We start from the raw sequence: 8,579 nt of genomic DNA, 5'->3' as shown, positions 1-8,579 counted from the left end.
GTTTTAGGTGTTTTTGTTCTCACAGAAAGGGTCAGCTACGCCTGTTCACTGGGATGTCTGTTGGTGTTTTTTACTTGCTGGATGTGTCACTGACTGTCTTTGTAGACCTCTGGGCTCCAAAACATGCCTATTGTTATTCTTTGTCAACAATAATAAACCTGTTATTATTAAAGGTGCCGTATGTAACCAACATTGAAGTGCTCGACAGGTTCCTGTGTTGGTTTACACTGTAGTTCAGTTCCAGTTCAGCGTGTGATTCGGCTCCAACCAGTCCTCCCAGTAATGCTCTTATGTAACTGTGGTGGTCTTATCTGGCTCATGCTGGCCTGACACACACACACACGTGTGTACACATACAGGCTCACGCTCACACACACAAGCTTAGTGGTCGCTCGGGCTCATGCCTGACACACACACACTCAGGCTCAGTGGTTGCTCTTGCTCAGAACCAGCACGGGACGTAAGTGTGTTGAGCCAACCGGTTCTGTGTAAGTGACATCATCAGCTTCTGTGTGCCGGTCACCTCCTGTGACCCTGTGGCTCCTCCCCCATGGTTGCGCTCAGCCAACTGGCAGCCAGCTCAGCAGGAACAGTAGGAACCATCTGGCCCGCTCAGTTTCCTCCTGGCAGGGGGAAGGATTAGCAGAGCGCACCACTCTCTATGCCTTCCCTGGCCCACATATGATGCTCTGTGATATGGGCTGCATGTCAAAATTCTATATTAGCTTCTTCTCCTCTCCTGTGATATGGGCTGCATGTCAATAGTTTACATTGGCTTCCTCTCATCTTCTCTCTCCTTCCTCACTGAATGAAAAAGACCTGTGTTCAGAATCAGATCAGTGCAGATCAAGAAGAGGGGACAAGATGAGGAAACCACTTTAGAGGAGACGACTAGAGGAAAGTAACAGTAACAGACAATTGACAATTTCACACACACCCCATAGTTGGAGCTGAGTAGAGTCCCCTTGCTGGGTCAGATTCCTCTTGGCCAACAACAACACACCTCCCTCCAAAAGTCAGCCAACAGCTTTACTGTTCTAAACATGGCCGCCCACCACCACGCATGGTTGCCTTCTCTCACATGCTGTTGCTATATCTGAGATGAACTCCCACATGGTTAGTCAGCTTGCTGCTTGTTCTGTTGCTTTATTTTAGTAACAAGGTCAACTCCTAACCAGATGATTGGTCTGCCTGTGCTGTGCCCCTGTTTAAAGGCATCTGGAAAGAGAGCTGTCTATTGACACTATGTAGGTTTGAATACATTATGGAGCATAGACGACTATCAGTAGCCTCTGGCCTGTATCTAACGCTGGCCTCTACACGATAACCAGCAACAGAGGAATTGGTTAAAGCACAACTAGTTTGGCAAGTGGCCGCCAGTCTAGATAGATATCAATCAAAGGTTTTTATAGAGCCCTTTTTTTACAACAGCAGTTGTCACAAAGTGCTTATACAGAAACCGAGCCGAATGCCCCAGAGAGCAAGCAATGCAGATGTAGTGGCACGGTGGCTAGGAAAAACTATCTAGAAAGGCAGGAACCAGGCTCTGACGGGTGGCCTTTCCTCTTCTGGCTGTGCCGGGTGGAGATTCTAGGAGTGCATGGCCATTAAGGCGAGATCGTTCTTCAAGATGTTTCCAACGTTCATAGAAGACCAGTAAGGTCAAATAATAATCACAATGGTTATAGATAGTGCAAGAGGTCAACACCTCAGGAGTTAATGTCAGTTGGCTTTTCATAGCCAGATAGAGGGTTCGACATGTCAGAGTCGTCAGTCGCCTGACCTCTATCTATTGCAGAGAAGAACCACCCATGACCTGGCTAGGTCAGTCAGTCCTACAGAGATATATTAGGCCATGGCTGGCCAGCTCCAGTTCAGTTCAGCACTTTAAAAAGTCTTGACTGCCACACTTCCCATGGCCTTTGGAGCGTTGTTGACGTTGCTCAATTTGTCCTCTGTGTCAGAAATGTAATCTCCTGAGCGCTGTAGGTCAGAGGGGTGTGTTTGTGGGTTCGCATATGCATGCGCACATTCAACCAAGGCCAGATAGACCCGGCTCAGCCAGCAGGAGAGACCAGCTGAGTGCAAAACACACACACACACAATCTGAATTCTCTAACATGTGGCTGTTTGCGGGGGCTGTAAACTCCTCAAAACCGAGGTTAAAGGGCAGAGCACAGACTATCAGTCTACAGACTATAGAGTAAAGTGTAGTTGTGCTCAAAGTCCGCTGTTGAGGCCATAGTGGGTACACAGCGGCGAGTACTACCCTGCTGTCCTACCCTGTACTACCCTGTGCTGTGCCAGTTACGCAATCAGGATTAGTGGGACAAAGAGTGGGCTTCTTCAGAGAGAGAGCACTGGCTCTGGAGGCCTTTACACCCATGCTAGTGAGAGCATGATCAGGGCTAGTCTGGTCAGGGTCACCTGTAATGGTAAACATCTAGGCCTTCAGAGCTGACCCCAGACCACACAGGACCATGATTAAAAGCTTTAGCTAGGCTGAATGCTCTCGTTAGACTCGTCACTAGTGGTAGTGTTTTAAATTAGCAGTTGGGCTCAAGTAAAAGCTTAATCTGGTGTGTGTGTTGCAGCAGCTAGTAATGAGGGTTTGAGATGTGCGTGTCTGTTGGGCCTGGTGTTCACAGCAGCAGAAAGAGAGAACTGTACCCAACCCTCTAAGCCAATCAGAAGGCATCTGTGTGTTGCTATGTGTGCTGTGAATCTGCCCCTTTGTGTAAAGAAAAGGGGGGGGGGTAGATAAAGGGAACAAAGAGAGAGCTCTCAGGAAACTGTAAATTGAACATGGCTAAACTTCAAACTCTATTCTCTTTATTGTTCCTACATGTGATTTCAGGGCAGGCCAACATCACATGGAACAGGCAACTGCATCTTTGTAACACTTTTCTGTTTGCTTGCTGCTACAGTGTAGGCTGGTTAGTGTTTTTGTAATTTAAATCAGAGCTCCTGTAGAGTGGGCTGGACTGCTGTCTTTTTCAGTCACTGAGGCACAGATTAGGCCTCATGGAGAACAAAGAGTCTGTAAGAACACACACACACACACATACACACAGACACAGTGACAGGCAGTCATGTCATAGATGAGTCACACACATGTGACTCACGTGCCACTGGAAACACACACACGCTCACACACAGACCCAACTCATTCCAGCACACAATGAATCCCCGTGACAGGACATTAACATGATCTGTGTGTTGCCAGGGCAACCCTTTGTCCCCATGCAAAATAGATGTGCACTATGACCAGAGTAGGAGAGGAACCTCAGGGCTGTATGTGTTCGCTGGTGTGTGTTAAGGTGTGTTAGCTGGTGTGTGTTAAGGTGTGTTAGCTGGTGGTGTGTGTGTTTTCATTGCGTGCCGCCACTGCTAATCGTTGCCGACCACTCCCAAAAAATATGATGACTTATTATTTTATGCATTTTTTTTATGCTAAAACGTTTTCAGTGAACTTAAAAGATTAAAGATATAAAGTTTGTAGAAAATATGAAGTTATATATTTTTATCTTTGAGAACTATCACCAAAATAAAAATGATTTATGTCATGGCATGGGGCTCCCTAATTTGAGTCACTCAGATGGCATAAGCCATGGCAAAATTTGTAGAATTGCAGGAAATGACATTTAAAACAGAAGAAGTTGGTCTCTTCTGCCAAGAGGAGGCCTTTAAAGATGTTGGTAGGAGGCTGCACAATTGGCAACGCCCACTACGACGCCCCCATTCCTCCGCTAACTTGAAAAAATCCTAGGGGAAACCTGTAGGTAGTGGTATTTGTGTTACGGTGTTCGCATGCTTCCCAGACGAACAGTTCGGAAAAGTTTGTGCATATAATATGACAACATTTTGTGATGTTTTTGTTCGTTTTGAACTTTGTTTCGGTTGTTCGGACAAACATTTTTTTTCTAGAGGCAAGCTGAAGTTCGGTGCCGAAGTCTACTCCCCTTCGTCAGGGATTGGTCAACAGTAGGGATTCTTCAATAAATCTTGGTTGATTTTTCAATGAGACTCGTTTTCATTGAGAATACTGCACCAAACATTTTAGTTAGATGTAAAATCATTACAATGAATGACACATTTCTAGAGTTATTTTAGATTCATTCTAACTATTTTGAGGATTTTGGGGTATGGTTATTAATGCTGGTTGGTGTTAGTGGGGGGTATGGTTATTAATGCTGGTTGGTGTTAGTGGTTATTAATGCTGGTTGGTGTTATGGTTAATGCTGGGGTGTTATGGTTTAATGCTGGTCTGTTAGTGGGGTATGGTTAGGGGGTATGGTTAATGCTGGTTGGTGTTAGTGGGGGGTATGGTTAATGCTGGTCTGTGTTAGTGGGGAGAGTAGGTGGGTTGGTGTTATGGGGGTTAGGGTTGGTTGGTGTTAGTGGGGGTATGGTTAATGCTGGTTGGTGTTAGTGGGGTATGGTTAATGCTGGTTAATGCTGGTCTGTGTTAGTGGGGGTATGGTTAATGCTGGTTGGTGTTAGTGGGGGTATGGTTAGGGGCTGGTTGGTGTTAGTGGGGGGTGGTTAATGCTGGTTGGTGTTAGTGGGGGGTATGGTTATTAATGCTGGTTGGTGTTAGTGGGGGGTATGGTTAATGCTGGTCTGTGTTAGTGGGGGTATGGTTAATGCTGGTTGGTGTTAGTGGAAATTTATGGTTAATGCTGGTTGGTGTTAGTGGGGTATGGTTAGGGTTGGTTGGTGTTAGTGGGGTATGTATGGTTAATGGTTAATGCTGGTTGGTGTTGGGGTTGGGGGGGGGGGTATGGTTAATGGGCCGGTTAGGGGGTATGGTTGTACTGGTTGGTGTTAGTGGGGGTATGGTTAATGCTGGTTGGTGTTAGTGGGGGTATGGTTAATGCTGGTTGGTGTTAATTAGAAATTATGGTTTAATGCTGGTTGGTGTTAGTGGGGGGTATGGTTAATGCTGGTTGGTGTTAGTGGGGGGTATGGTTAATGCTGGTTGGTGTTAGTGGGGGGTATGGTTAATGCTGGTTGGTGTTAGTGGGGGGTATGGTTAATGCTGGTTGGTGTTAGTGGGGGGTATGGTTAGTGTTGAGTAGTTGTAGTGTAGTTATATTTATCCCAGAGGGGCCTGCCCTGCTGTAACGGTAATCAGAATTACCATGGAGAAGCTGTCTAATCTCACACTACTGCCTACCACAACTAATATATCCACTCACTGTGTGTTTAATGTTTCATGAATTAAATCTGTGTGTGTGTGTGTGTGTGTGTGTGTGTGTGTGTGTGTGTGTACTAGGCCAGCTGATCAGTGGGCTCCTCTCCAGGACAGCAGCAGTAGTTCTATTAATAAGACCTGCGTGCTGCTCTGCAGTCAGTCCGCTCTTCATAAACCTCTCCTCTTACATAATACACACTCGCTGTACACATTCACACACTAAAAACAGAAAGCTGACACCAGAGCAGCCATGTCCCATATTTCTCTGGCCTATCCCACTGGAACGGAGGATCTCTCTCTCTTTCCCTCCTTTGTTTCCCTCCTTTGTTTCCCTCTCTCTTTCCCTCCTGCCAGAGCTTTACATTTAACCTACTCTACTTGGAGGGAGCAGAGGGTTAGCAGAGCAGATCACTGTATAGGAAGTCCTATAGGCTTCTCCTCTCCCTTCTCACTCTCACCTGTCCTATAGCCATTAGCCAGTCAAAGCTGGGTTTCTCTCCCCGACCCCCTCTCCAAGTCTCAGCCTACAGCTGACTGCAGCCCCCTCCCCTGATCCATGTTATCTGTGCTGTTTCTGTCTCTCTCCCACTCTGTGTCTGTGTTGACTGTTCTCTCTCCATGTGCAGAGAGCAGCTCTGAGCACGTGGGAGGAGTTCCCTGGAAGAATGTGTGTGACTGCCTGACACACACAAACAAACACACACCCACAAATACACACACACACACACACACACACACACACACACACACACACACACACACACACAGTGACCCCCAGAGCCAGCTGAGAGGCTCTTTGTTAGAGCTGGGTTGTAGGGAGGACAGGGCTCTGTTTGAACATAACCTCTCTGACTGTTGCTCCACCCTAACCCAACCCTGACCGGACAGACACTACAGCAGAACACACAGTTATTTTTCTGTCTGACTGTTGCTCCACCCTAACCCAACCCTGACCGGACAGACACTACAGCAGAACACACAGTTATTTTTCTGTCTGACTGTTGCTCCACCCTAACCCAACCCTGACCGGACAGACACTACAGCAGAACACACAGTTCTTTTTCTGTCTGACTGTTGCTCCACCCTAACCCAACCCTGACCGGACAGACACTACAGCAGAACACACAGTTCTTTTTCTGTCTGACTGTTGTTCTGTGCTCAGCTGACGTGGAGATTCTAAAATGATCCCCAGAACAGGAATAGTGTTGTCCTTCCTCCCTTCCTGTCTGTGTTTAGTGGTTAGTCTGGGCCAGGGTGTTGTAGCATGTTGTCTCCTACTCTACAAGAGAACAGATGATCTCTGAATGCGTGTTCTTGCTTGAATTGTGTAAATTGAAATGTATCCCCGTCAGAATGTATCTGACCAGTGTTTTTCTTTTCCCCTTCTTCCAGACGTGGTGGTGGAGGAGTTCTTTGAGTACGATGCTGAGGACTTCCTGGTGTTCCTGACCCTGTTGATCACTGAAGGACGGACCCCAGAATGTTCTGTGAAGGGTCGCACAGAGGGGCTGCACTGCCCCCCTGCAAAGTCCGCCCTGCCGCCCCTACACAGGCACGAGTGCAGCGACAAACTGCCACAGGTAATGTCCACAAACATACACACACAGATAACACACACTTCCCTAGGTAACACACACACACACACTTACCCTCCCCTGTCTGTGTGTGTGTTCAAGTGTGTGCAGGCGCGGCGTGTGCGCTCGGAGGTGTGTGTGTTGTGGAGGAACAGTATTCCCATCATGGTGGAGGTGATGCTGCTGCCAGACTGTTGCTATGGAGACGAGAGTCCCCCTAGTGACCCCATCAGTGACCCAGCAATCAAACAAGATGCTCTGCTACTGGAGCGATGGACTCTGCAGCCTGTACCACGACAGTATGTACACGCACACACACACACCCTGCAGCCTGTACCACGACAGTATGTACACGCACACACACACCCTGCAGCCTGTACCACGACAGTATGTACACGCACACACACACACACACACACACACACACACACACACACACCCTGCAGCCTGTACCATGACAGTATGTACACGCACACACACACACACACCCTGCAGCCTGTACCACGACAGTATGTACACGCACACACACACACACACCCTGCAGCCTGTACCACGACAGTATGTACACGCACACACACACCCTGCAGCCTGTACCACGACAGTATGTACACGCACACACACACACACACCCTGCAGCCTGTACCACGACAGTATGTACACACACACACACACCCTGCAGCCTGTACCACGTCAGTATGTACACACACACACACACACACACACACACACACACACCCTGCAGCCTGTACCACAACAGTATGTACACACACACACACACACACACACACACACACACACACACACACACACCCTGCAGCCTGTACCACGGCAGTACACACACACACACACACACACACACACACACACACACTGAAGCCTGTACCACGACAGTATGTACACACACCCCCTGCAGCCTGTACCACGACAGTACGTACACGCACGCACACACACACACACACACACACACACTGCAGCCTGTACCACGACAATACACACACACACACCCTGCAGCCTGTACCACGACAGTATGTATTAGAGGTCAACCGATTAATTGGAATGGCCGATTAATTTAACTAGGAAAGTCAGTTAAGAACACATTCTTATTTTCTATGACTAGGAACGGTGGGTTAACTGCCTTGTTCAGGGGCAGAACGACAGATTTTTACATTGTCAGTTCGGGGATTCGTTTTTGCAACCTTCCGGTTACTAGTCCAACGCTCTAACCACCTACCTTACATTGCACTCCACGAGGAGCCTGCGTGGCAGGCTGACTACCTGTTACGCGAGGGCAGCAAGAAGCCAAGGTAGCTAGCTAGCTAGCATTAAACGTATCTTATAAAAAACAATCAATCTTAACATAATCACTAGTTAACTACACATGGTTGATGATATTACTAATTTGTCTAGCTTGTCCTGCGTTGCATATAATCGATGCGGTGCCTGTTAATTTCTCTTTGAATCACAGCCAACTTCAATAAACGAGTGATGATTTAACCTCTTAAAGAGCGCGATTTTTTTCAACATTTTGTTAAAAATTGCGCAAAATTTCAACGTCCTGCTACTCATGCCAGGAATATAGTATATGCATATGATTAGTATGTGTGGATAGAAAAAACTCTGAAGTTTCTAGAACTGGTTTAACCATGTATGTGACTATAACAGAACGTGTTTAACAGGTAAAACCCCAAGGAAAACTGTTCACCAAAAAATATATATATATCAATCCACCAGTTGGCTGTATTGTCTATGGCAAGGGAAAATAGATAGCTCCCAGTTTAGTCCTACAGCTTCCACACGATGTTGCCAGT

The sequence above is a fragment of the Oncorhynchus nerka genome, unplaced genomic scaffold (genome assembly GCF_034236695.1).
Source record: "Oncorhynchus nerka isolate Pitt River unplaced genomic scaffold, Oner_Uvic_2.0 unplaced_scaffold_1591, whole genome shotgun sequence".
Taxonomy (NCBI): domain Eukaryota; kingdom Metazoa; phylum Chordata; class Actinopteri; order Salmoniformes; family Salmonidae; genus Oncorhynchus; species Oncorhynchus nerka.
Note: the sequence above shows the minus strand (reverse complement) of the source record.